Source organism: Diplotaxodon limnothrissa, linkage group LG11 (genome assembly GCF_057381915.1).
Source record: "Diplotaxodon limnothrissa isolate DT_005_m linkage group LG11, D_limnothrissa_male_GT1.1, whole genome shotgun sequence".
NCBI classification, from domain to species: Eukaryota; Metazoa; Chordata; class Actinopteri; order Cichliformes; family Cichlidae; genus Diplotaxodon; species Diplotaxodon limnothrissa.
In genome coordinates this window covers 2092779-2120734 of record NC_140606.1, presented here as the reverse complement: position 1 = coordinate 2120734, position 27956 = coordinate 2092779, and positions in this window count along the sequence as shown.

Here is a 27956-nt window from a genome sequence, read left to right as displayed (position 1 = left end):
TGTTCCTGCGTTGAGATCTGAGGTTGGCTGGTAGGGTGGACCTCTGCGCATAATCACATGTGTGTGCAAGCATTGCCACGGCTGGATTTCTTGGAATTTGGTTTCTGTTGGGGAGTTTATCTCTGGATGTGTGCAAATGTATGTGCATTCATGTGTGCTTGCGTGGAGATCTGAGGTTGGCTGGTAGGGTGGACCTCTGCGCATAATCACATGTGTGTGCAAGCATTGCCACGGCTCGATTTCTTGGAATTTGGTTTCTGAGGGGGAGTTTATCTCTGGATGTGTGCAAATGTATGTGCATTCATGTGTTCCTGCGTTGAGATCTGAGGTTGGCTGGTAGGGTGGACCTCTGCGCATAATCACATGTGTGTGCAAACATTTCCATTTCTGGATATCTTGGAATTTGGTTTCTGAGGGGGAGTTTATCTCTGGATGTGTGCAAATGTATGTGCATTCATGTGTTCCTGCGTTGAGATCTGAGGTTGGCTGGTAGGGTGTACCTCTGCGCATAATCACATGTGTGTGCAAACATTGCCACGGCTCGATTTCTTGGAATTTGGTTTAGTTTGGGGTGAGTTTATCTATGGATGTGTGCAAATGTATGTGCATTCATGTGTTCCTGCGTGTAGATCTGAGGTTGGCTGGTAGGGTGTACCTCTGCGCATAATCACATGTGTGTGCAAACATTGCCACGGCTCGATTTCTTGGAATTTGGTTTAGTTTGGGGTGAGTTTATCTATGGATGTGTGCAAATGTATGTGCATTCATGTGTTCCTGCGTTGAGATCTGAGGTTGGCTGGTAGGGTGGACCTCTGCGCATAATCACATGTGTGTGCAAGCATTGCCACGGCTGGATTTCTTGGAATTTGGTTTCTGTTGGGGAGTTTATCTCTGGATGTGTGCAAATGTATGTGCATTCATGTGTGCTTGCGTGGAGATCTGAGGTTGGCTGGTAGGGTGGACCTCTGCGCATAATCACATGTGTGTGCAAGCATTGCCACGGCTCGATTTCTTGGAATTTGGTTTCTGAGGGGGAGTTTATCTCTGGATGTGTGCAAATGTATGTGCATTCATGTGTTCCTGCGTTGAGATCTGAGGTTGGCTGGTAGGGTGGACCTCTGCGCATAATTACATGTGTGTGCAAACATTTCCATTTCTGGATATCTTGGAATTTGGTTTCTGAGGGGGAGTTTATCTCTGGATGTGTGCAAATGTATGTGCATTCATGTGTTCCTGCGTTGAGATCTGAGGTTGGCTGGTAGGGTGGACCTCTGCGCATAATCACATGTGTGTGCAAACATTTCCATTTCTGGATATCTTGGAATTTGGTTTCTCTGGGGGAGTTTATCTCTGGATGTGTGCAAATATATGTGCATTCATGTGTGCTTGCGTGGAGATCTGAGGTTGGCTGGTAGGGTGGACCTCTGCGCATAATCACATGTGTGTGCAAGCATTGCCACAGCTCGATTTCTTGGAATTTGGTTTCTGAGGGGGAGTTTATCTCTGGATGTGCGCAAATGTATGTGCATTCATGTGTTCCTGCGTTGAGATCTGAGGTTGGCTCGTAGGGTGGACCTCCGCGCATAATCACATGTGTGTGCAAGCATTGCCACGGAACGATTTCTTGGAATTTGGTTTCTGTTGGGGAGTTTATTTCTGGATGTGTGCAAATGTATGTGCATTCATGTGTTCCTGCGTGTAGATCTGAGGTTGGCTGGTAGGGTGGACCTCTGCGCATAATCACATGTGTGTGCAAGCATTGCCACGGCTGGATTTCTTGGAATTTGGTTTCTGTTGGGGAGTTTATCTCTGGATGTGTGCAAATGTATGTGCATTCATGTGTGCTTGCGTGGAGATCTGAGGTGGGCTGGTAGGGTGGACCTCTGCGCATAATCACATGTGTGTGCAAGCATTGCCACAGCTCGATTTCTTGGAATTTGGTTTCTGAAGGGGAGTTTATCTCTGGATGTGTGCAAATATATGTGCATTCATGTGTGCTTGCGTGTAGATCTGCGGTTGGCTGGTAGGGTGGACCTCTGCGCATAATCACACGTGTGTGCAAACATTTACATTTCTGGATATCTTGGAATTTGGTTTCTCTTGGCAAGTTTATCTCTGGATGTGTGCAAATATATGTGCATTCATGTGTTCCTGCGCTGAGATCTGAGGTTGGCTGGTAGGGTGGACCTCTGCGCATAATCACATGTGTGTGCAAGCATTGCCACGGCTCGATTTCTTGGAATTTGGTTTCTGAAGGGGAGTTTATCTCTGGATGTGTGCAAATGTATGTGCATTCATGTGTGCCTGCGTGTAGATCTGAGGTTGACTGGTAGGGTGGACCTCTGCGCATAATCACATGTGTGTGCAAACATTGCCACGGCTCGATTTCTTGGAATGTGGTTTCTTTGGGGTGAGTTTATCTCTGGATGTGTGCAAATGTATGTGCATTCATCTGTGCTTGCGTGGAGATCTGAGGTTGGCTGGTAGGGTGTACCTCTGCGCATAATCACATGTGTGTGCAAACATTTCCATTTCTGGATATCTTGGAATTTGGTTTCTCTTGGGGAGTTTATTTCTGGATGTGTGCAAATGTATGTGCATTCATGTGTTCCTGCGCTGAGATCTGAGATTGGCTGGTAGGGTGGACCTCTGCGCATAATCACATGTGTGTGCAAGCATTGCCACGGCTCGATTTCTTGAAATTTGGTTTCTGAGGGGGAGTTTATCTCTGGATGTGTGCAAATGTATGTGCATTCATCTGTGCTTGCGTGGAGATCTGAGGTTGGCTGGTAGGGTGGACCTCTGCGCATAATCACATGTGTGTGCAAGCATTGCCACGGCTCGATTTCTTGGAATTTGGTTTCTGAGGAGGAGTTTATCTCTGAATGTGTGCAAATGTATGTGCATTCATGTGTTCTTGCGTTGAGCTCTGAGGTTGGCTGGTAGGGCGGACCTCTGCGCATAATCACATGTGTGTGAAAACATTTCCATTTCTGGATATCTTGGAATTTGGTTTCTCTGGGGGAGTTTATTTCTGGATGTGTCCAAATGTATGTGCATTCATGTGTTCCTCCGTTGAGATCTGAGGTTGGCTGGTAGGGTGGACCTCTGCGCATAATCACATGTGTGTGCAAGCATTGCCACAGCTCGATTTCTTGGAATTTGGTTTCTGAAGGGGAGTTTATCTCTGGATGTGTGCAAATGTATGTGCATTCATGTGTTCCTGCGTTGAGATCTGAGGTTGGCTGGTAGGGTGGACCTCTGCGCATAATTACATGTGTGTGCAAACATTTCCATTTCTGGATATCTTGGAATTTGGTTTAGTTTGGGGTGAGTTTATCTATGGATGTGTGCAAATGTATGTGCATTCATGTGTTCCTGCGCTGAGATCTGAGGTTGGCTGGTACGGTGGACCTCTGCACATAATCACATGTGTGTGCAAGCATTGCCACGGCTCGATTTCTTGGAATTTGGTTTCTGAAGGGGAGTTTATCTCTGGATGTGTGCAAATGTATGTGCATTCATGTGTACTTGCGTGTAGATCTGAGGTTGACTGGTAGGGTGGACCTCTGCGCATAATCACATGTGTGTGCAAACATTGCCACGGCTCGATTTCTTGGAATGTGGTTTCTTTGGGGTGAGTTTATCTCTGGATGTGTGCAAATGTATGTGCATTCATGTGTTCCTGCGTTGAGATCTGAGGTTGACTGGTAGGGTGGACCTCTGCGCATAATCACATGTGTGTGCAAGCATTGCCACGGCTGGATTTCTTGGAATTTGATTTCTGTTGGGGAGTTTATTTCTGGATGTGTGCAAATGTATGTGCATTCATCTGTGCTTGCGTGGAGATCTGAGATTGGCTCATAGGGTGGACCTCTGCGCATAATCACATGTGTGTGCAAGCATTGCCACGGCTCGATTTCTTGGAATTTGGTTTCTGAGGGGGAGTTTATCTCTGGATGTGTGCAAATGTATGTGCATTCATGTGTTCCTGCGTTGAGACCTGAGGTCGGCTGGTAGGGTGGACCTATGTGCATAATCACATGTGTGTGCAAGCATTGCCACGGCTGGATATCTTGGAATTTGGTTTCTCTTGGGGAGTTTATTTCTGGATGTGTGCAAATGTATGTGCATTCATGTGTTCCTGCGCTGAGATCTGAGGTCGGCTGGTAGGGTGGACCTCTGCGCATAATCACATGTGTGTGCAAACATTGCCACGGCTGGATATCTTGGAATTTGGTTTCTCTTGGGGAGTTTATTTCTGGATGTGTGCAAATGTATGTGCATTCATGTGTTCCTGCGCTGAGATCTGAGGTTGGCTGGTAGGGTGTACCTCTGCGCATAATCACATGTGTGTGCAAGCATTGCCACGGCTCGATTTCTTGGAATTTGGTTTCTGAAGGGGAGTTTATCTCTGGATGTGTGCAAATGTATGTGCATTCATGTGTGCCTGCGTGTAGATCTGAGGTTGACTGGTAGGGTGGACCTCTGCGCATAATCACATGTGTGTGCAAGCATTGCCACGGCTCGATTTCTTGGAATTTGGTTTCTGAGGGTGAGTTTATCTCTGGATGTGTGCAAATGTATGTGCATTCATGTGTTCCTGCGCTGAGATCTGAGGTCGGATGGTAGGGTGGACCTCTGCGCATAATCACATGTGTGTGCAAGCATTGCCACGGCTGGATTTCTTGAAATTTGGTTTCTGAGGGGGAGTTTATCTCTGGATGTGTGCAAATGTATGTGCATTCATGTGTTCCTGCGTTGAGATCTGAGGTTGGCTGGTAGGGTGGACCTCTGCGCATAATTACATGTGTGTGCAAACATTTCCATTTCTGGATATCTTGGAATTTGGTTTAGTTTGGGGTGAGTTTATCTATGGATGTGTGCAAATGTATGTGCATTCATGTGTTCCTGCGCTGAGATCTGAGGTTGGCTGGTACGGTGGACCTCTGCACATAATCACATGTGTGTGCAAGCATTGCCACGGCTCGATTTCTTGGAATTTGGTTTCTGAAGGGGAGTTTATCTCTGGATGTGTGCAAATGTATGTGCATTCATGTGTACTTGCGTGTAGATCTGAGGTTGACTGGTAGGGTGGACCTCTGCGCATAATCACATGTGTGTGCAAACATTGCCACGGCTCGATTTCTTGGAATGTGGTTTCTTTGGGGTGAGTTTATCTCTGGATGTGTGCAAATGTATGTGCATTCATGTGTTCCTGCGTTGAGATCTGAGGTTGACTGGTAGGGTGGACCTCTGCGCATAATCACATGTGTGTGCAAGCATTGCCACGGCTGGATTTCTTGGAATTTGATTTCTGTTGGGGAGTTTATTTCTGGATGTGTGCAAATGTATGTGCATTCATCTGTGCTTGCGTGGAGATCTGAGATTGGCTCATAGGGTGGACCTCTGCGCATAATCACATGTGTGTGCAAGCATTGCCACGGCTCGATTTCTTGGAATTTGGTTTCTGAGGGGGAGTTTATCTCTGGATGTGTGCAAATGTATGTGCATTCATGTGTTCCTGCGTTGAGACCTGAGGTCGGCTGGTAGGGTGGACCTATGTGCATAATCACATGTGTGTGCAAGCATTGCCACGGCTGGATATCTTGGAATTTGGTTTCTCTTGGGGAGTTTATTTCTGGATGTGTGCAAATGTATGTGCATTCATGTGTTCCTGCGCTGAGATCTGAGGTCGGCTGGTAGGGTGGACCTCTGCGCATAATCACATGTGTGTGCAAACATTGCCACGGCTGGATATCTTGGAATTTGGTTTCTCTTGGGGAGTTTATTTCTGGATGTGTGCAAATGTATGTGCATTCATGTGTTCCTGCGCTGAGATCTGAGGTTGGCTGGTAGGGTGTACCTCTGCGCATAATCACATGTGTGTGCAAGCATTGCCACGGCTCGATTTCTTGGAATTTGGTTTCTGAAGGGGAGTTTATCTCTGGATGTGTGCAAATGTATGTGCATTCATGTGTGCCTGCGTGTAGATCTGAGGTTGACTGGTAGGGTGGACCTCTGCGCATAATCACATGTGTGTGCAAGCATTGCCACGGCTCGATTTCTTGGAATTTGGTTTCTGAGGGTGAGTTTATCTCTGGATGTGTGCAAATGTATGTGCATTCATGTGTTCCTGCGCTGAGATCTGAGGTCGGATGGTAGGGTGGACCTCTGCGCATAATCACATGTGTGTGCAAGCATTGCCACGGCTGGATTTCTTGAAATTTGGTTTCTGAGGGGGAGTTTATCTCTGGATGTGTGCAAATGTATGTGCATTCATCTGTGCTTGCGTGGAGATCTGAGGTTGGCTGGTACGGTGGACCTCTGCGCATAATCACATGTGTGTGCAAGCATTGCCATGGCTCGATTTCTTGGAATTTGGTTTCTGAAGGGGAGTTTATCTCTGGATGTGTGCAAATGTATGTGCATTCATGTGTGCTTGCGTGGAGATCTGAGGTGGGCTGGTAGGGTGGACCTCTGCGCATAATCACATGTATGTGCAAGCATTGCCACGGCTCGATTTCTTGGAATTTGGATTCTTTGGGGTGAGTTTATCTCTGGATGTGTGCAAATGTATGTGCATTCATGTGTGCTTGCGTGGAGATCTGAGGTTGGCTGGTAGGGTGGACCACTGCGCATAATCACATGTTTGTGCAAGCATTGCCACAGCTCGATTTCTTGGAATTTGGTTTCTGAGGGGGAGTTTATCTCTGGATGTGTGCAAATGTATGTGCATTCATGTGTTCCCGCGTTGAGATCTGAGGTTGGCTGGTAGGGTGTACCTCTGCGCATAATCACATGTGTGTGCAAACATTGCCACGGCTCGATTTCTTGGAATTTGGTTTAGTTTGGGGTGAGTTTATCTCTGGATGTGTGCAAATGTATGTGCATTCATGTGTTCCTGCGTTGAGATCTGAGGTTGGCTGGTAGGGTGTACCTCTGCGCATAATCACATGTGTGTGCAAACATTGCCACGGCTCGATTTCTTGGAATTTGGTTTCTGTTGGGGTGTGTTTATCTATGGATGTGTGCAAATGTATGTGCATTCATGTGTTCCTGCGTTGAGATCTGAGGTTGGCTGGTAGGGTGGACCTCTGCGCATAATCACATGTGTGTGCAAGCATTGCCACGGCTGGATTTCTTGGAATTTGGTTTCTGTTGGGGAGTTTATCTCTGGATGTGTGCAAATGTATGTGCATTCATGTGTGCTTGCGTGGAGATCTGAGGTGGGCTGGTAGGGTGGAACTCTGCGCATAATCACATGTATGTGCAAGCATTGCCACGGCTCGATTTCTTGGAATTTGGATTCTTTGGGGTGAGTTTATCTCTGGATGTGTGCAAATGTATGTGCATTCATGTGTGCTTGCGTGGAGATCTGAGGTTGGCTGGTAGGGTGGACCTCTGCGCATAATCACATGTGTGTGCAAGCATTGCCACAGCTCGATTTCTTGGAATTTGGTTTCTGAGGGGGAGTTTATCTCTGGATGTGTGCAAATGTATGTGCATTCATGTGTTCCTGCGTTGAGATCTGAGGTTGGCTGGTAGGGTGGACCTCTGCGCATAATTACATGTGTGTGCAAACATTTCCATTTCTGGATATCTTGGAATTTGGTTTCTGAGGGGGAGTTTATCTCTGAATGTGTGCAAATGTATGTGCATTCATGTGTTCCTGCGTTGAGATCTGAGGTTGGCTGGTAGGGTGGACCTCTGCGCATAATCACATGTGTGTGCAAACATTTCCATTTCTGGATATCTTGGAATTTGGTTTCTGAGGGGGAGTTTATCTCTGGATGTGTGCAAATGTATGTGCATTCATGTGTTCCTGCGTTGAGATCTGAGGTTGGCTGGTAGGGTGGACCTCTGCGCATAATCACATGTGTGTGCAAACATTTCCATTTCTGGATATCTTGGAATTTGGTTTCTGAGGGGGAGTTTATCTCTGGATGTGTGCAAATATATGTGCATTCATGTGTTCCTGCGCTGAGATCTGAGGTTGGCTGGTAGGGTGTACCTCTGCGCATAATCACATGTGTGTGCAAGCATTGCCACGGCTCGATTTCTTGGAATTTGGTTTCTGAAGGGGAGTTTATCTCTGGATGTGTGCAAATGTATGTGCATTCATGTGTGCCTGCGTGTAGATCTGAGGTTGACTGGTAGGGTGGACCTCTGCGCATAATCACATGTGTGTGCAAACATTGCCACGGCTCGATTTCTTGGAATGTGGTTTCTTTGGGGTGAGTTTATCTCTGGATGTGTGCAAATGTATGTGCATTCATGTGTTCCTGCGTTGAGATCTGAGGTTGACTGGTAGGGTGGACCTCTGCGCATAATCACATGTGTGTGCAAGCATTGCCACGGCTCGATTTCTTGAAATTTGGTTTCTGAGGGGGAGTTTATCTCTGGATGTGTGCAAATGTATGTGCATTCATCTGTGCTTGCGTGGAGATCTGAGGTTGGCTGGTAGGGTGGACCTCTGCGCATAATCACATGTGTGTGCAAGCATTGCCATGGCTCGATTTCTTGGAATTTGGTTTCTGAAGGGGAGTTTATCTCTGGATGTGTGCAAATATATGTGCATTCATGTGTGCCTGCGTGTAGATCTGAGGTTTACTAGTAGGGTGGACCTCTGCGCATAATCACATGTGTGCAAGCATTGCCACGGCTCGATTTCTTGGAATGTGGTTTCTTTGGGGTGAGTTTATCTCTGGATGTGTGCAAATGTATGTGCATTCATGTGTTCCTGCGTTGAGATCTGAGGTTGGCTGGTAGGGTGGACCTCTGCGCATAATCACATGTGTGTGCAAGCATTGCCACGGCTGGATTTCTTGCAATTTGGTTTCTGTTGGGGAGTTTATCTCTGGATGTGTGCAAATGTATGTGCATTCATGTGTTCCTGCGTTGAGATCTGAGGTTGGTTGGTAGGGTGGACCTCTGCGCATAATCACATGTGTGTGCAAAAATTTCCATTTCTGGATATCTTGGAATTTGGTTTCTGAGGGGGAGTTTATCTCTGGATGTGTGCAAATGTATGTGCATTCATGTGTTCCTGCGTTGAGATCTGAGGTTGGCTGGTAGGGTGTACCTCTGCGCATAATCACATGTGTGTGCAAACATTGCCACGGCTCGATTTCTTGGAATGTGGTTTCTTTGGGGTGAGTTTATCTCTGGATGTGTGCAAATGTATGTGCATTCATGTGTTCCTGCGTTGAGATCTGAGGTTGACTGGTAGGGTGTACCTCTGCGCATAATCACATGTGTGTGCAAGCATTGCCACGGCTGGATTTCTTGGAATTTGGTTTCTGTTGGGGAGTTTATTTCTGGATGTGTGCAAATGTATGTGCATTCATCTGTGCTTGCGTGGAGATCTGAGGTTGGCTGGTAGGGTGGACCTCTGCGCATAATCACATGTGTGTGCAAGCATTGCCACGGCTGGATTTCTTGGAATTTGGTTTCTGTTGGGGAGTTTATTTCTGGATGTGTGCAAATGTATGTGCATTCATCTGTGCTTGCGTGGAGATCTGAGGTTGGCTGGTAGGGTGGACCTCTGCGCATAATCACATGTGTGTGCAAGCATTGCCACGGCTGGATTTCTTGCAATTTGGTTTCTGAGGGGGAGTTTATCTCTGGATGTGTGCAAATATATGTGCATTCATGTGTTCCTGCGTGTAGATCTGAGGTTGGCTGGTAGGGTGTACCTCTGCGCATAATCACATGTGTGTGCAAACATTGCCACGGCTCGATTTCTTGGAATTTGGTTTAGTTTGGGGTGAGTTTATCTATGGATGTGTGCAAATGTATGTGCATTCATGTGTTCCTACGTGTAGATCTGAGGTTGGCTGGTAGGGTGGACCTCTGCACATAATTACATGTGTGTGCAAACATTTCCATTTCTGGATATCTTGGAATTTGGTTTCTGAGGGGGAGTTTATCTCTGGATGTGTGCAAATGTATGTGCATTCATCTGTGCTTGCGTGGAGATCTGAGGTTGGCTGGTAGGGTGGACCTCTGCGCATAATCACATGTGTGTGCAAGCATTGCCACGGAACGATTTCTTGGAATTTGGTTTCTGTTGGGGAGTTTATTTCTGGATGTGTGCAAATGTATGTGCATTCATGTGTTCCTGCGCTGAGATCTGAGGTTGGATGGTAGGGTGGACCTCTGCGCATAATCACATGTGTGTGCAAGCATTGCCACGGCTGGATTTCTTGGAATTTGGTTTCTGTTGGGGAGTTTATCTCTGGATGTGTGCAAATGTATGTGCATTCATGTGTGCTTGCGTGGAGATCTGAGGTGGGCTGGTAGGGTGGACCTCTGCGCATAATCACATGTGTGTGCAAGCATTGCCACAGCTCGATTTCTTGGAATTTGGTTTCTGAAGGGGAGTTTATCTCTGGATGTGTGCAAATATATGTGCATTCATGTGTGCTTGCGTGTAGATCTGCGGTTGGCTGGTAGGGTGGACCTCTGCGCATAATCACACGTGTGTGCAAACATTTACATTTCTGGATATCTTGGAATTTGGTTTCTCTTGGCGAGTTTATCTCTGGATGTGTGCAAATGTATGTGCATTCATGTGTTCCTGCGCTGAGATCTGAGGTTGGCTGGTAGGGTGGACCTCTGCGCATAATCACATGTGTGTGCAAGCATTGCCACGGCTCGATTTCTTGGAATTTGGTTTCTGAAGGGGAGTTTATTTCTGGATGTGTGCAAATGTATGTGCATTCATGTGTTCCTGCGCTGAGATCTGAGGTTGGCTGGTAGGGTGGACCTCTGCGCATAATCACATGTGTGTGCAAGCATTGCCACGGCTCGATTTCTTGGAATTTGGTTTCTGAAGGGGAGTTTATCTCTGGATGTGTGCAAATGTATGTGCATTCATCTGTGCCTGCGTGTAGATCTGAGGTTGACTGGTAGGGTGGACCTCTGCGCATAATCACATGTGTGTGCAAACATTGCCACGGCTCGATTTCTTGGAATGTGGTTTCTTTGGGGTGAGTTTATCTCTGGATGTGTGCAAATGTATGTGCATTCATGTGTTCCTGCGTTGAGATCTGAGGTTGACTGGTAGGGTGGACCTCTGCGCATAATCACATGTGTGTGCAAGCATTGCCACGGCTGGATTTCTTGGAATTTGGTTTCTGAAGGGGAGTTTATTTCTGGATGTGTGCAAATGTATGTGCATTCATCTGTGCTTGCGTGGAGATCTGAGGTTGGCTGGTAGGGTGGACCTCTGCGCATAATCACATGTGTGTGCAAGCATTGCCACGGCTGGATTTCTTGCAATTTGGTTTCTGAAGGGGAGTTTATCTCTGGATGTGTGCAAATATATGTGCATTCATGTGTTCCTGCGTGTAGATCTGAGGTTGGCTGGTAGGGTGTACCTCTGCGCATAATCACATGTGTGTGCAAACATTTCCATTTCTGGATATCTTGGAATTTGGTTTCTCTGGGGGAGTTTATTTCTGGATGTGTCCAAATGTATGTGCATTCATGTGTTCCTCCGTTGAGATCTGAGGTTGGCTGGTAGGGTGGACCTCTGCGCATAATCACATGTGTGTGCAAGCATTGCCACAGCTCGATTTCTTGGAATTTGGTTTCTGAAGGGGAGTTTATCTCTGGATGTGTGCAAATGTATGTGCATTCATGTGTTCCTGCGTTGAGATCTGAGGTTGGCTGGTAGGGTGGACCTCTGCGCAGAATCACATGTGTGTGCAAACATTTCCATTTCTGGATATCTTGGAATTTGGTTTCTCTGGGGGAGTTTATCTCTGGATGTGTGCAAATATATGTGCATTCATGTGTTCCTGCGTGTAGATCTGAGGTTGGCTGGTAGGGTGTACCTCTGCGCATAATCACATGTGTGTGCAAGCATTGCCACGGCTCGATTTCTTGGAATTTGGTTTCTGTTGGGGAGTTTATCTCTGGATGTGTGCAAATGTATGTGCATTCATGTGTGCTTGCGTGGAGATCTGAGGTTGGCTGGTAGGGTGGACCTCTGCGCATAATCACATGTATGTGCAAGCATTGCCACGGCTCGATTTCTTGGAATTTGGATTCTTTGGGGTGAGTTTATCTCTGGATGTGTGCAAATGTATGTGCATTCATGTGTGCTTGCGTGTAGATCTGAGGTTGGCTGGTAGGGTGTACCTCTGCGCATAATCACATGTGTGTGCAAACATTGCCACGGCTCGATTTCTTGGAATTTGGTTTAGTTTGGGGTGAGTTTATCTATGGATGTGTGCAAATGTGTGTGCATTCATGTGTTCCTGCGCTGAGATCTGAGGTTGGCTGGTAGGGTGTACCTCTGCGCATAATCACATGTGTGTGCAAGCATTGCCACGGCTCGATTTCTTGGAATTTGGTTTCTGAAGGGGAGTTTATCTCTGGATGTGTGCAAATGTATGTGCATTCATGTGTACTTGCGTGTAGATCTGAGGTTGACTGGTAGGGTGGACCTCTGCGCATAATCACATGTGTGTGCAAACATTGCCACGGCTCGATTTCTTGGAATGTGGTTTCTTTGGGGTGAGTTTATCTCTGGATGTGTGCAAATGTATGTGCATTCATGTGTTCCTGCGTTGAGATCTGAGGTTGACTGGTAGGGTGTACCTCTGCGCATAATCACATGTGTGTGCAAGCATTGCCACGGCTGGATATCTTGGAATTTGGTTTCTCTGGGGGAGTTTATTTCTGGATGTGTGCAAATGTATGTGCATTCATGTGTGCTTGCGTGGAGATCTGAGGTGGGCTGGTAGGGTGGACCTCTGCGCATAATCACATGTGTGTGCAAGCATTGCCACAGCTCGATTTCTTGGAATGTGGTTTCTTTGGGGTGAGTTTATCTCTGGATGTGTGCAAATGTATGTGCATTCATGTGTGCCTGCGTGTAGATCTGAGGTTGACTGGTAGGGTGGACCTCTGCGCATAATCACATGTGTGTGCAAACATTGCCACGGCTCGATTTCTTGGAATGTGGTTTCTTTGGGGTGAGTTTATCTCTGGATGTGTGCAAATGTATGTGCATTCATGTGTTCCTGCGCTGAGATCTGAGGTTGACTGGTAGGGTGGACCTCTGCGCATAATCACATGTGTGTGCAAGCATTGCCACGGCTCGATTTCTTGGAATTTGGTTTCTGAGGGGGAGTTTATCTCTGGATGTGTGCAAATGTATGTGCATTCATGTGTGCCTGCGTGTAGATCTGAGGTTGGCTGGTAGGGTGTACCTCTGCGCATAATTACATGTGTGTGCAAACATTTCCATTTCTGGATATCTTGGAATTTGGTTTCTGAGGGGGAGTTTATCTCTGGATGTGTGCAAATGTATGTGCATTCATGTGTTCCTGCGTTGAGATCTGAGGTTGGCTGGTAGGGTGGACCTCTGCGCATAATTACATGTGTGTGCAAACATTTCCATTTCTGGATATCTTGGAATTTGGTTTCTGAGGGGGAGTTTATCTCTGGATGTGTGCAAATGTATGTGCATTCATGTGTTCCTGCGTTGAGATCTGAGGTTGGCTGGTAGGGTGGACCTCTGCGCATAATCACATGTGTGTGCAAACATTTCCATTTCTGGATATCTTGGAATTTGGTTTCTCTGGGGGAGTTTATCTCTGGATGTGTGCAAATATATGTGCATTCATGTGTTCCTGCGTGTAGATCTGAGGTTGGCTGGTAGGGTGAACCTCTGCGCATAATCACATGTGTGTGCACGCATTGCCACGGCTCGATTTCTTGGAATTTGGATTCTTTGGGGTGAGTTTATCTCTGGATGTGTGCAAATGTATGTGCATTCATGTGTGCTTGCGTGTAGATCTGAGGTTGGCTGGTAGGGTGTACCTCTGCGCATAATCACATGTGTGTGCAAGAATTGCCACGGCTCGATTTCTTGGAATTTGGTTTAGTTTGGGGTGAGTTTATCTCTGGATGTGTGCAAATGTATGTGCATTCATGTGTTCCTGCGCTGAGATCTGAGGTTGGCTGGTAGGGTGTACCTCTGCGCATAATCACATGTGTGTGCAAGCATTGCCACGGCTCGATTTCTTGGAATTTGGTTTCTGAAGGGGAGTTTATCTCTGGATGTGTGCAAATGTATGTGCATTCATGTGTGCCTGCGTGGAGATCTGAGGTTGGCTGGTAGGGTGGACCTCTGCGCATAATCACATGTGTGTGCAAGCATTGCCACGGCTCGATTTCTTGGAATTTGGTTTCCTTGGGGTGAGTTTATCTCTGGATGTGTGCAAATATATGTGCATTCATGTGTTCCTGCGCTGAGATCTGAGGTTGGCTGGTAGGGTGGACCTCTCCGCATAATCACATGTGTGTGCAAGCATTGCCACGGCTCGATTTCTTGAAATTTGGTTTCTGAGGGGGAGTTTATCTCTGGATGTGTGCAAATGTATGTGCATTCATCTGTGCTTGCGTGGAGATCTGAGGTTGGCTGGTAGGGTGGACCTCTGCGCATAATCACATGTGTGTGCAAGCATTGCCACAGCTCGATTTCTTGGAATTTGGTTTCTGAGGGGGAGTTTATCTCTGGATGTGTGCAAATGTATGTGCATTCATGTGTTCCTGCGTTGAGATCTGAGGTTGGCTGGTAGGGTGGACCTCTGCGCATAATCACATGTGTGTGCAAACATTTCCATTTCTGGATATCTTGGAATTTGGTTTCTGAGGGTGAGTTTATCTCTGGATGTGTGCAAATGTATGTGCATTCATGTGTGCTTGCGTGGAGATCTGAGGTTGGCTGGTAGGGTGGACCTCTGCGCATAATCACATGTATGTGCAAGCATTGCCACGGCTCGATTTCTTGGAATTTGGATTCTTTGGGGTGAGTTTATCTCTGGATGTGTGCAAATGTATGTGCATTCATGTGTGCTTGCGTGTAGATCTGAGGTTGGCTGGTAGGGTGTACCTCTGCGCATAATCACATGTGTGTGCAAACATTGCCACGGCTCGATTTCTTGGAATTTGGTTTAGTTTGGGGTGAGTTTATCTATGGATGTGTGCAAATGTATGTGCATTCATGTGTTCCTGCGCTGAGATCTGAGGTTGGCTGGTAGGGTGTACCTCTGCGCATAATCACATGTGTGTGCAAACATTGCCACGGCTCGATTTCTTGGAATTTGGTTTAGTTTGGGGTGAGTTTATCTATGGATGTGTGCAAATGTATGTGCATTCATGTGTTCCTGCGCTGAGATCTGAGGTTGGCTGGTAGGGTGTACCTCTGCGCATAATCACATGTGTGTGCAAGCATTGCCACGGCTGGATTTCTTGCAATTTGGTTTCTGAAGGGGAGTTTATTTCTGGATGTGTGCAAATGTATGTGCATTCATGTGTTCCTGCACTGAGATCTGAGGTTGGCTGGTAGGGTGTACCTCTGCGCATAATCACATGTGTGTGCAAGCATTGCCACGGCTCGATTTCTTGAAATTTGGTTTCTGAGGGGGAGTTTATCTCTGGATGTGTGCAAATGTATGTGCATTCATCTGTGCTTGCGTGGAGATCTGAGGTTGGCTGGTAGGGTGTACCTCTGCGCATAATCACATGTGTGTGCAAGCATTGCCACGGCTCGATTTCTTGGAATTTGGTTTCTGAAGGGGAGTTTATCTCTGGATGTGTGCAAATGTATGTGCATTCATGTGTGCCTGCGTGTAGATCTGAGGTTGACTGGTAGGGTGTACCTCTGCGCATAATCACATGTGTGTGCAAACATTGCCACAGCTCGATTTCTTGGAATTTGGTTTCTGAAGGGGAGTTTATCTCTGGATATGTGCAAATATATGTGCATTCATGTGTTCCTGCGCTGAGATCTGAGGTTGGCTGGTAGGGTGGACCTCTGCGCATAATCACATGTGTGTGCAAGCATTGCCACGGCTCGATTTCTTGAAATTTGGTTTCTGAGGGGGAGTTTATCTCTGGATGTGTGCAAATGTATGTGCATTCATGTGTGCTTGCGTGGAGATCTGAGGTTGGCTGGTAGGGTGGACCTCTGCGCATAATCACATGTGTGTGCAAGCATTGCCACAGCTCGATTTCTTGGAATTTGGTTTCTGAGGGGGAGTTTATCTCTGGATGTGTGCAAATGTATGTGCATTCATGTGTTCCTGCGTTGAGATCTGAGGTTGACTGGTAGGGTGTACCTCTGCGTATAATCACATGTGTGTGCAAGCATTGCCACGGCTCGATTTCTTGGAATTTGGTTTCTGTTGGGGAGTTTATCTCTGGATGTGTGCAAATGTATGTGCATTCATGTGTTCCTGCGTTGAGATCTGAGGTTGGCTGGTAGGGTGGACCTCTGCGCATAATCACATGTGTGTGCAAGCATTGCCACGGCTCGATTTCTTGGAATTTGGATTCTTTGGGGTGAGTTTATCTCTGGATGTGTGCAAATGTATGTGCATTCATGTGTGCTTGCGTGGAGATCTGAGGTTGGCTGGTAGGGTGGACCTCTGCGCATAATCACATGTGTGTGCAAGCATTGCCACAGCTCGATTTCTTGGAATTTGGTTTCTGAGGGGGAGTTTATCTCTGGATGTGTGCAAATGTATGTGCATTCATGTGTGCTTGCGTGTAGATCTGAGGTTGGCTGGTAGGGTGGACCTCTGCGCATAATCACATGTGTGTGCAAACATTGCCACGGCTCGATTTCTTGGAATTTGGTTTAGTTTGGGGTGAGTTTATCTATGGATGTGTGCAAATGTATGTGCATTCATGTGTTCCTGCGTTGAGATCTGAGGTTGGCTCGTAGGGTGGACCTCCGCGCATAATCACATGTGTGTGCAAGCATTGCCACAGCTCGATTTCTTGGAATTTGGTTTCTGAAGGGGAGTTTATTTCTGGATGTGTGCAAATGTATGTGCATTCATGTGTTCCTGCGCTGAGATCTGAGGTTGGCTGGTAGGGTGGACCTCTGCGCATAATCACATGTGTGTGCAAACATTGCCACGGCTCGATTTCTTGGAATTTGGTTTCTTTGGGGTGAGTTTATCTCTGGATGTGTGCAAATGTATGTGCATTCATGTGTGCTTGCGTGGAGATCTGAGGTTGGCTGGTAGGGTGGACCTCTGCGCATAATCACATGTGTGTGCAAACATTGCCACGGCTCGATTTCTTGGAATGTGGTTTCTTTGGGGTGAGTTTATCTCTGGATGTGTGCAAATGTATGTGCATTCATGTGTTCCTGCGTTGAGATCTGAGGTTGACTGGTAGGGTGGACCTCTGCGCATAATCACATGTGTGTGCAAGCATTGCCACGGCTCGATTTCTTGGAATTTGGTTTCTGTTGGGGAGTTTATCTCTGGATGTGTGCAAATGTATGTGCATTCATGTGTTCCTGCGTTGAGATCTGAGGTTGACTGGTAGGGTGGACCTCTGCGCATAATCACATGTGTGTGCAAACATTGCCACGGCTCGATTTCTTGGAATTTGGTTTCTTTGGGGTGAGTTTATCTCTGGATGTGTGCAAATGTATGTGCATTCATGTGTGCTTGCGTGGAGATCTGAGGTTGGCTGGTAGGGTGGACCTCTGCGCATAATCACATGTGTGTGCAAGCATTGCCACGGCTGGATTTCTTGCAATTTGGTTTCTGAAGGGGAGTTTATCTCTGGATGTGTGCAAATATATGTGCATTCATGTGTTCCTGCGTGTAGATCTGAGGTTGGCTGGTAGGGTGTACCTCTGCGCATAATCACATGTGTGTGCAAGCATTGCCACAGCTCGATTTCTTGGAATTTGGTTTCTTTGGGGTGAGTTTATCTCTGGATGTGTGCAAATGTATGTGCATTCATGTGTTCCTGCGCTGAGATCTGAGGTTGGCTGGTAGGGTGGACCTCTGCGCATAATCACATGTGTGTGCAAGCATTGCCACGGCTCGATTTCTTGGAATTTGGTTTCTGTTGGGGAGTTTATTTCTGGATGTGTGCAAATGTATGTGCATTCATCTGTGCTTGCGTGGAGATCTGAGGTTGGCTGGTAGGGTGGACCTCTGCGCATAATCACATGTGTGTGCAAGCATTGCCACGGCTGGATTTCTTGGAATTTGGTTTCTGTTGGGGAGTTTATTTCTGGATGTGTGCAAATGTATGTGCATTCATCTGTGCTTGCGTGGAGATCTGAGGTTGGCTGGTAGGGTGTACCTCTGCGCATAATCACATGTGTGTGCAATCATTGCCACGGCTCGATTTCTTGAAATTTGGTTTCTTTGGGGTGAGTTTATCTCTGGATGTGTGCAAATGTATGTGCATTCATGTGTTCCTGCGCTGAGATCTGAGGTTGGCTGGTAGGGTGGACCTCTGCGCATAATCACATGTGTGTGCAATCATTGCCACGGCTCGATTTCTTGAAATTTGGTTTCTGAGGGGGAGTTTATCTCTGGATGTGTGCAAATGTATGTGCATTCATGTGTGCTTGCGTGGAGATCTGAGGTTGGCTGGTAGGGTGTACCTCTGCGCATAATTACATGTGTGTGCAAACATTGCCACGGCTCGATTTTTTGGAATTTGGTTTAGTTTGGGGTGAGTTTATCTATGGATGTGTGCAAATGTATGTGCATTCATGTGTTCCTGCGCTGAGATCTGAGGTTGGCTGGTAGGGTGGACCTCTGCGCATAATCACATGTGTGTGCAAGCATTGCCACGGCTCGATTTCTTGGAATTTGGTTTCTGAAGGGGAGTTTATCTCTGGATGTGTGCAAATGTATGTGCATTCATCTGTGCTTGCGTGGAGATCTGAGGTTGGCTGGTAGGGTGGACCTCTGCGCATAATCACATGTGTGTGCAAGCATTGCCACGGCTCGATTTCTTGGAATTTGGTTTCTGAAGGGGAGTTTATCTCTGGATGTGTGCAAATGTATGTGCATTCATGTGTTCCTGCGCTGAGATCTGAGGTTGGCTGGTAGGGTGGACCTCTGCGCATAATCACATGTGTGTGCAAGCATTGCCACGGCTCGATTTCTTGGAATTTGGTTTCTGAAGGGGAGTTTATCTCTGGATGTGTGCAAATGTATGTGCATTCATCTGTGCTTGCGTGGAGATCTGAGGTTGGCTGGTAGGGTGGACCTCTGCGCATAATCACATGTGTGTGCAAGCATTGCCACGGCTGGATTTCTTGGAATTTGGTTTCTGTTGGGGAGTTTATTTCTGGATGTGTGCAAATGTATGTGCATTCATCTGTGCTTGCGTTGAGATCTGAGGTTGGCTGGTAGGGTGGACCTCTGCGCATAATCACATGTGTGTGCAAGCATTGCCACGGCTGGATTTCTTGGAATTTGGTTTCTGAAGGGGAGTTTATCTCTGGATGTGTGCAAATATATGTGCATTCATGTGTTCCTGCGCTGAGATCTGAGGTTGGCTGGTAGGGTGGACCTCTGCGCATAATCACATGTGTGTGCAAGCATTGCCACGGCTCGATTTCTTGAAATTTGGTTTCTGAGGGGGAGTTTATCCCTGGATGTGTGCAAATGTATGTGCATTCATGTGTGCCTGCGTGGAGATCTGAGGTTGGCTGGTAGGGTGGACCTCTGCGCATAATCACATGTGTGTGCAAGCATTGCCACGGCTGGATATCTTGGAATTTGGTTTCTCTGGGGGAGTTTATTTCTGGATGTGTGCAAATGTATGTGCATTCATGTGTGCCTGCGTGTAGATCTGAGGTTGGCTGGTAGGTTGTACCTCTGCGCATAATCACATGTGTGTGCAAGCATTGCCACAGCTCGATTTCTTGGAATTTGGTTTCTGAAGGGGAGTTTATCTCTGGATGTGTGCCAATGTATGTGCATTCATGTGTGCTTGCGTGGAGATCTGAGGTGGGCTGGTAGGGTGGACCTCTGCGCATAATCACATGTGTGTGCAAACATTGCCACGGCTCGATTTCTTGGAATTTGGTTTCTGAGGGGGAGTTTATCTCTGGATGTGTGCAAATGTATGTGCATTCATGTGTGCCTGCGTGTAGATCTGAGGTTGGCTGGTAGGGTGTACCTCTGCGCATAATCACATGTGTGTGCAAACATTGCCACAGCTCGATTTCTTGGAATTTGGTTTCTTTGGGGTGAGTTTATCTCTGGATGTGTGCAAATGTATGTGCATTCATGTGTTCCTGCGTTGAGATCTGAGGTTGGCTGGTAGGGTGGACCTCTGCGCATAATCACATGTGTGTGCAAGCATTGCCACAGCTCGATTTCTTGGAATTTGGTTTCTGAGGGGGAGTTTATCTCTGGATGTGTGCAAATGTATGTGCATTCATGTGTGCCTGCGTGTAGATCTGAGGTTGGCTGGTAGGGTGGACCTCTGCGCATAATCACATGTGTGTGCAAACATTTCCATTTCTGGATATCTTGGAATTTGGTTTCTGAGGTGGAGTTTATCTCTGAATGTGTGCAAATGTATGTGCATTCATGTGTTCCTGCGTTGAGATCTGAGGTTGGCTGGTAGGGTGGACCTCTGCGCATAATCACATGTGTGTGCAAGCATTGCCACGGCTGGATTTCTTGGAATTTGGTTTCTGTTGGGGAGTTTATTTCTGGATGTGTCCAAATGTATGTGCATTCATGTGTTCCTGCGTTGAGATCTGAGGTTGGCTCGTAGGGTGGACCTCTGCGCATAATCACATGTGTGTGCAAGCATTGCCACGGCTCGATTTCTTGGAATTTGGTTTCTCTTGGGGAGTTTATTTCTGGATGTGTCCAAATGTATGTGCATTCATGTGTTCCTGCGTTGAGATCTGAGGTTGGCTGGTAGGGTGGACCTCTGCGCATAATCACATGTGTGTGCAAGCATTGCCACGGCTCGATTTCTTGGAATTTGGTTTCTCTGGGGGAGTTTATCTCTGAATGTGTGCAAATGTATGTGCATTCATGTGTTCCTGCGTTGAGATCTGAGGTTGGCTGGTAGGGTGGACCTCTGCGCATAATCACATGTGTGTGCAAGCATTGCCACGGCTGGATTTCTTGGAATTTGGTTTCTGTTGGGGAGTTTATCTTTGGATGTGTGCAAATGTATGTGCATTCATCTGTGCTTGCGTGGAGATCTGAGGTTGGCTGGTAGGGTGGACCTCTGCGCATAATCACATGTGTGTGCAAGCATTGCCACGGCTGGATTTCTTGGAATTTGGTTTCTGTTGGGGAGTTTATCTTTGGATGTGTGCAAATGTATGTGCATTCATCTGTGCTTGCGTGGAGATCTGAGGTTGGCTGGTAGGGTGGACCTCTGCGCATAATCACATGTATGTTCAAGAATTGCCACGGCTCGATTTCTTGAAATTTGGTTTCTGAGGGGGAGTTTATCTCTGGATGTGTGCAAATGTATGTGCATTCATGTGTGCTTGCGTGGAGATCTGTGTGGGCTGGTAGGGTGGACCTCTGCGCATAATCACATGTGTGTGCAAACATTTCCACGGCTGGATATCTTGGAATTTGGTTTCTCTTGGGGAGTTTGTTTCTGGATGTGTGCAAATGTATGTGCATTCATGTGTTCCTGCGCTGAGATCTGAGGTTGGCTGGTAGGGTGGACCTCTGCGCATAATCACATGTGTGTGCAAGCATTGCCACGGTTCGATTTCTTGGAATTTGGTTTCTGAAGGGGGGTTTATCTCTGGATGTGTGCAAATGTATGTGCATTCATGTGTGCCTGCGTGTAGATCTGAGGTTGGCTGGTAGGGTGGACCTCTGCGCATAATCACATGTGTGTGCAAACATTTCCATTTCTGGATATCTTGGAATTTGGTTTCTGAGGGGGAGTTTATCTCTGGATGTGTGCAAATGTATGTGCATTCATGTGTGCTTGCGTGGAGATCTGAGGTTGGCTGGTAGGGTGGACCTCTGCGCATAATCACATGTGTGTGCAAGCATTGCCACGGCTGGATATCTTGGAATTTGGTTTCTGAAGGGGAGTTTACTTCTGGATGTGTGCAAATGTATGTGCATTCATCTGTGCTTGCGTGGAGATCTGAGGTTGGCTGGTAGGGTGGACCTCTGCGCATAATCACATGTATGTTCAAGAATTGCCACGGCTCGATTTCTTGAAATTTGGTTTCTGAGGGGGAGTTTATCTCTGGATGTGTGCAAATGTATGTGCATTCATGTGTTCCTGCGTTGAGATCTGAGGTTGGCTGGTAGGGTGGACCTCTGCGCATAATCACATGTGTGTGCAAACATTGCCACGGCTGGATATCTTGGAATTTGGTTTCTCTTGGGGAGTTTGTTTCTGGATGTGTGCAAATGTATGTGCATTCATGTGTTCCTGCGCTGAGATCTGAGGTTGGCTGGTAGGGTGGACCTCTGCGCATAATCACGTGTGTGCAAGCATTGCCACGGCTGGATATCTTGGAATTTGGTTTCTCTGGGGGAGTTTATCTCTGGATGTGTGCAAATGTATGTGCATTCATGTGTTCCTGCGTTGAGATCTGAGGTTGGCTGGTAGGGTGGACCTCTGCGCATAATCACATGTGTGTGCAAGCATTGCCACGGCTGGATTTCTTGAAATTTGGTTTCTTAGGGGGAGTTTATCTCTGGATGTGTGCAAATGTATGTGCATTCATGTGTGCTTGCGTGGAGATCTGAGGTTGGCTGGTAGGGTGGACCTCTGCGAATAATAACATGTGTGTGCAAGCATTGCCACAGCTCGATTTCTTGGAATTTGGTTTCTGAGGGGGAGTTTATCTCTGGATGTGTGCAAATGTATGTGCATTCATGTGTTCCTGCGTTGAGATCTGAGGTTGGCTGGTAGGGTGGACCTCTGCGCATAATCACATGTGTGTGCAAGCATTACCACGGCTGGATTTCTTGGAATTTGGATTCTTTGGGGTGAGTTTATCTCTGGATATGTGCAAATGTATGTGCATTCATGTGTGCTTGCGTGGAGATCTGAGGTTGGCTCATAGGGTTGACCTCTGCGAATAATAACATGTGTGTGCAAGCATTGCCAAGGCTCGATTTCTTGGAATTTGGTTTCTGAGGGGGAGTTTATCTCTGGATGTGTGCAAATGTATGTGCATTCATGTGTGCTTGCGTGGAGATCTGAGGTTGGCTGGTAGGGTGGACCTCTGCGCATAATCACATGTGTGTGCAAACATTGCCACAGCTCGATTTCTTGGAATTTGGTTTCTTTGGGGTGAGTTTATCTCTGGATGTGTGCAAATGTATGTGCATTCATGTGTTCCTGCGTTGAGATCTGAGGTTGGCTCATAGGGTGGACCTCTGCGCATAATCACATGTGTGTGCAAGCATTGCCACGGCTGGATTTCTTGGAATTTGGTTTCTGAGGGGGAGTTTATTTCTGGATGTGTGCAAATGTATGTGCATTCATGTGTGCTTGCGTGGAGATCTGAGGTGGGCTGGTAGGGTGGACCTCTGCGCATAATCACATGTGTGTGCAAACATTGCCACGGCTCGATTTCTTGGAATTTGGTTTCTGAGGGGGAGTTTATCTCTGGATGTGTGCAAATGTATGTGCATTCATGTGTGCCTGCGTGTAGATCTGAGGTTGGCTGGTAGGGTGTACCTCTGCGCATAATCACATGTGTGTGCAAGCATTGCCACAGCTCGATTTCTTGGAATTTGGTTTCTGAGGGGGAGTTTATCTCTGGATGTGTGCAAATGTATGTGCATTCATGTGTGCTTGCGTGGAGATCTGAGGTGGGCTGGTAGGGTGTACCTCTGCGCATAATCACATGTGTGTGCAAACATTGCCACGGCTCGATTTCTTGGAATTTGGTTTCTGAGGGGGAGTTTATCTCTGGATGTGTGCAAATGTATGTGCATTCATGTGTGCCTGCGTGTAGATCTGAGGTTGGCTGGTAGGGTGTACCTCTGCGCATAATCACATGTGTGTGCAAGCATTGCCACGGCTCGATTTCTTGGAATTTGGTCTCTTGGGGAGTTTATTTCTGGATGTGTCCAAATGTATGTGCATTCATGTGTTCCTGCGTTGAGATCTGAGGTTGGCTCGTAGGGTGGACCTCCGCGCATAATCACATGTGTGTGCAAGCATTGCCACGGAACGATTTCTTGGAATTTGGTTTCTGTTGGGGAGTTTATTTCTGGATGTGTGCAAATGTATGTGCATTCATGTGTTCCTGCGCTGAGATCTGAGGTTGGCTGGTAGGGTGGACCTCTGCGCATAATCACATGTGTGTGCAAGCATTGCCACGGCTCGATTTCTTGGAATTTGGTTTCTGTTGGGGAGTTTATCTCTGGATGTGTGCAAATGTATGTGCATTCATGTGTTCCTGCGTGTAGATCTGAGGTTGGCTGGTAGGGTGGACCTCTGCGCATAATCACATGTATGTGCAAGCATTGCCACGGCTCGATTTCTTGGAATTTGGATTCTTTGGGGTGAGTTTATCTCTGGATGTGTGCAAATGTATGTGCATTCATGTGTGCCTGCGTGTAGATCTGAGGTTGGCTGGTAGGGTGTGCCTCTGCGCATAATCACATGTGTGTGCAAACATTGCCACGGCTCGATTTCTTGGAATTTGGTTTAGTTTGGGGTGAGTTTATCTATGGATGTGTGCAAATGTATGTGCATTCATGTGTTCCTGCGTTGAGATCTGAGGTTGGCTGGTAGGGTGGACCTCTGCACATAATTACATGTGTGTGCAAACATTTCCATTTCTGGATATCTTGGAATTTGGTTTCTGAGGGGGAGTTTATCTCTGGATGTGTGCAAATGTATGTGCATTCATCTGTGCTTGCGTGGAGATCTGAGGTTGGCTGGTAGGGTGGACCTCTGCGCATAATAACATGTGTGTGCAAGCATTGCCACGGCTCGATTTCTTGGAATTTGGTTTCTGAAGGGGAGTTTATCTCTGGATGTGTGCAAATGTATGTGCATTCATGTGTGCCTGCGTGTAGATCTGAGGTTGACTGGTAGGGTGGACCTCTGCGCATAATCACATGTGTGTGCAAACATTGCCACGGCTCGATTTCTTGGAATGTGATTTCTTTGGGGTGAGTTTATCTCTGGATGTGTGCAAATGTATGTGCATTCATGTGTTCCTGCGTTGAGATCTGAGGTTGACTGGTAGGGTGGACCTCTGCGCATAATCACATGTGTGTGCAAGCATTGCCACGGCTCGATTTCTTGGAATTTGGTTTCTGTTGGGGAGTTTATTTCTGGATGTGTGCAAATGTATGTGCATTCATCTGTGCTTGCGTGGAGATCTGAGGTTGGCTGGTAGGGTGGACCTCTGCGCATAATCACATGTGTGTGCAAGCATTGCCACGGCTGGATTTCTTGCAATTTGGTTTCTGAAGGGGAGTTTATCTCTGGATGTGTGCAAATATATGTGCATTCATGTGTGCTTGCGTGTAGATCTGCGGTTGGCTGGTAGGGTGGACCTCTGCGCATAATCACACGTGTGTGCAAACATTTACATTTCTGGATATCTTGGAATTTGGTTTCTCTGGGGGAGTTTATTTCTGGATGTGTCCAAATGTATGTGCATTCATGTGTTCCTCCGTTGAGATCTGAGGTTGGCTGGTAGGGTGGACCTCTGCGCATAGTCACGTGTGTGCAAGCATTGCCACGGCTCGATTTCTTGGAATTTGGTTTCTCTTGGGGAGTTTATCTCTGGATGTGTGCAAATGTATGTGCATTCATCTGTGCTTGCGTGGAGATCTGAGGTTGGCTGGTAGGGTGTACCTCTGCGCATAATCACATGTGTGTGCAAGCATTGCCACGGCTGGATATCTTGGAATTTGGTTTCTCTGGGGGAGTTTATTTCTGGATGTGTGCAAATATATGTGCATTCATGTGTGCTTGCGTGGAGATCTGAGGTGGGCTGGTAGGGTGGACCTCTGCGCATAATCACATGTGTGTGCAAGCATTGCCACGGCTCGATTTCTTGGAATTTGGTTTCTGAGGGGGAGTTTATCTCTGGATGTGTGCAAATGTATGTGCATTCATGTGTTCCTGCGTTGAGATCTGAGGTTGGCTGGTAGGGTGGACCTCTGCGCATAATCACATGTGTGTGCAAACATTTCCATTTCTGGATATCTTGGAATTTGGTTTCTCTGGGGGAGTTTATCTCTGGATGTGTGCAAATGTATGTGCATTCATGTGTGCTTGCGTGGAGATCTGAGGTTGGCTGGTAGGGTGGACCTCTGCGCATAATCACATGTATGTGCAAGCATTGCCACGGCTCGATTTCTTGGAATTTGGATTCTTTGGGGTGAGTTTATCTCTGGATGTGTGCAAATGTATGTGCATTCATGTGTGCTTGCGTGTAGATCTGAGGTTGGCTGGTAGGGTGTACCTCTGCGCATAATCACATGTGTGTGCAAACATTGCCACGGCTCGATTTCTTGGAATTTGGTTTAGTTTGGGGTGAGTTTATCTATGGATGTGTGCAAATGTATGTGCATTCATGTGTTCCTGCGCTGAGATCTGAGGTTGGCTGGTAGGGTGTACCTCTGCGCATAATGACATGTGTGTGCAAGCATTGCCACGGCTCGATTTCTTGAAATTTGGTTTCTGAGGGGGAGTTTATCTCTGGATGTGTGCAAATGTATGTGCATTCATCTGTGCTTGCGTGGAGATCTGAGGTTGGCTGGTAGGGTGGACCTCTGCGCATAATCACATGTGTGTGCAAGCATTGCCACGGCTCGATTTCTTGGAATTTGGTTTCTGAAGGGGAGTTTATCTCTGGATGTGTGCAAATATATGTGCATTCATGTGTGCTTGCGTGTAGATCTGAGGTTGACTGGTAGGGTGGACCTCTGCGCATAATCACATGTGTGTGCAAGCATTGCCACGGCTGGATTTCTTGGAATGTGGTTTCTTTGGGGTGAGTTTATCTCTGGATGTGTGCAAATGTATGTGCATTCATGTGTTCCTGCGCTGAGATCTGAGGTTGAATGGTAGGGTGGACCTCTGCGCATAATTACATGTGTGTGCAAACATTTACATTTCTGGATAACTTGGAATTTGGTTTCTCTTGGCGAGTTTATCTCTGGATGTGTGCAAATGTATGTGCATTCATGTGTTCCTGCGCTGAGATCTGAGGTTGGCTGGTAGGGTGTACCTCTGCGCATAATCACATGTGTGTGCAAGCATTGCCACGGCTCGATTTCTTGAAATTTGGTTTCTGAAGGGGAGTTTATCTCTGGATGTGTGCAAATGTATGTGCATTCATGTGTTCCTGCGTTGAGATCTGAGGTTGGCTGGTACGGTGGACCTCTGCGCATAATCACATGTGTGTGCAAGCATTGCCACGGCTCGATTTCTTGGAATTTGGTTTCTTTGGGGTGAGTTTATCTCTGGATGTGTGCAAATATATGTGCATTCATCTGTGCTTGCGTGGAGATCTGAGGTTGGCTGGTAGGGTGTACCTCTGCGCATAATAACATGTGTGTGCAAGCATTGCCACGGCTCGATTTCTTGGAATTTGGTTTCTGAGGGGGAGTTTATCTCTGGATGTGTGCAAATGTATGTGCATTCATGTGTTCCTGCGTTGAGATCTGAGGTTGGCTGGTACTGTGGACCTCTGCGCATAATCACATGTGTGTGCAAGCATTGCCACGGCTCGATTTTTTGGAATTTGGTTTCTCTTGGGGAGTTTATCTCTGGATGTGTGCAAATGTATGTGCATTCATGTGTTCCTGCGTTGAGATCTGAGGTTGGCTGGTACTGTGGACCTCTGCGCATAATCACATGTGTGTGCAAACATTGCCACGGCTCGATTTTTTGAAATTTGGATTCTTTGGGGTGAGTTTATCTCTGGATGTGTGCAAATGTATGTGCATTCATGTGTTCCTGCGTTGAGACCTGAGGTCGGCTGGCAGGGTGGACCTCTGCGCATAATCACATGTGTGTGCAAACATTGCCACCGCTCGATTTCTTGGAATTTGGTTTCTCTTGGGGAGTTTATCTCTGGATGTGTGCAAATGTATGTGCATTCATGTGTTCCTGCGTTGAGATCTGAGGTTGGCTGGTACGGTGGACCTCTGCGCATAATCACA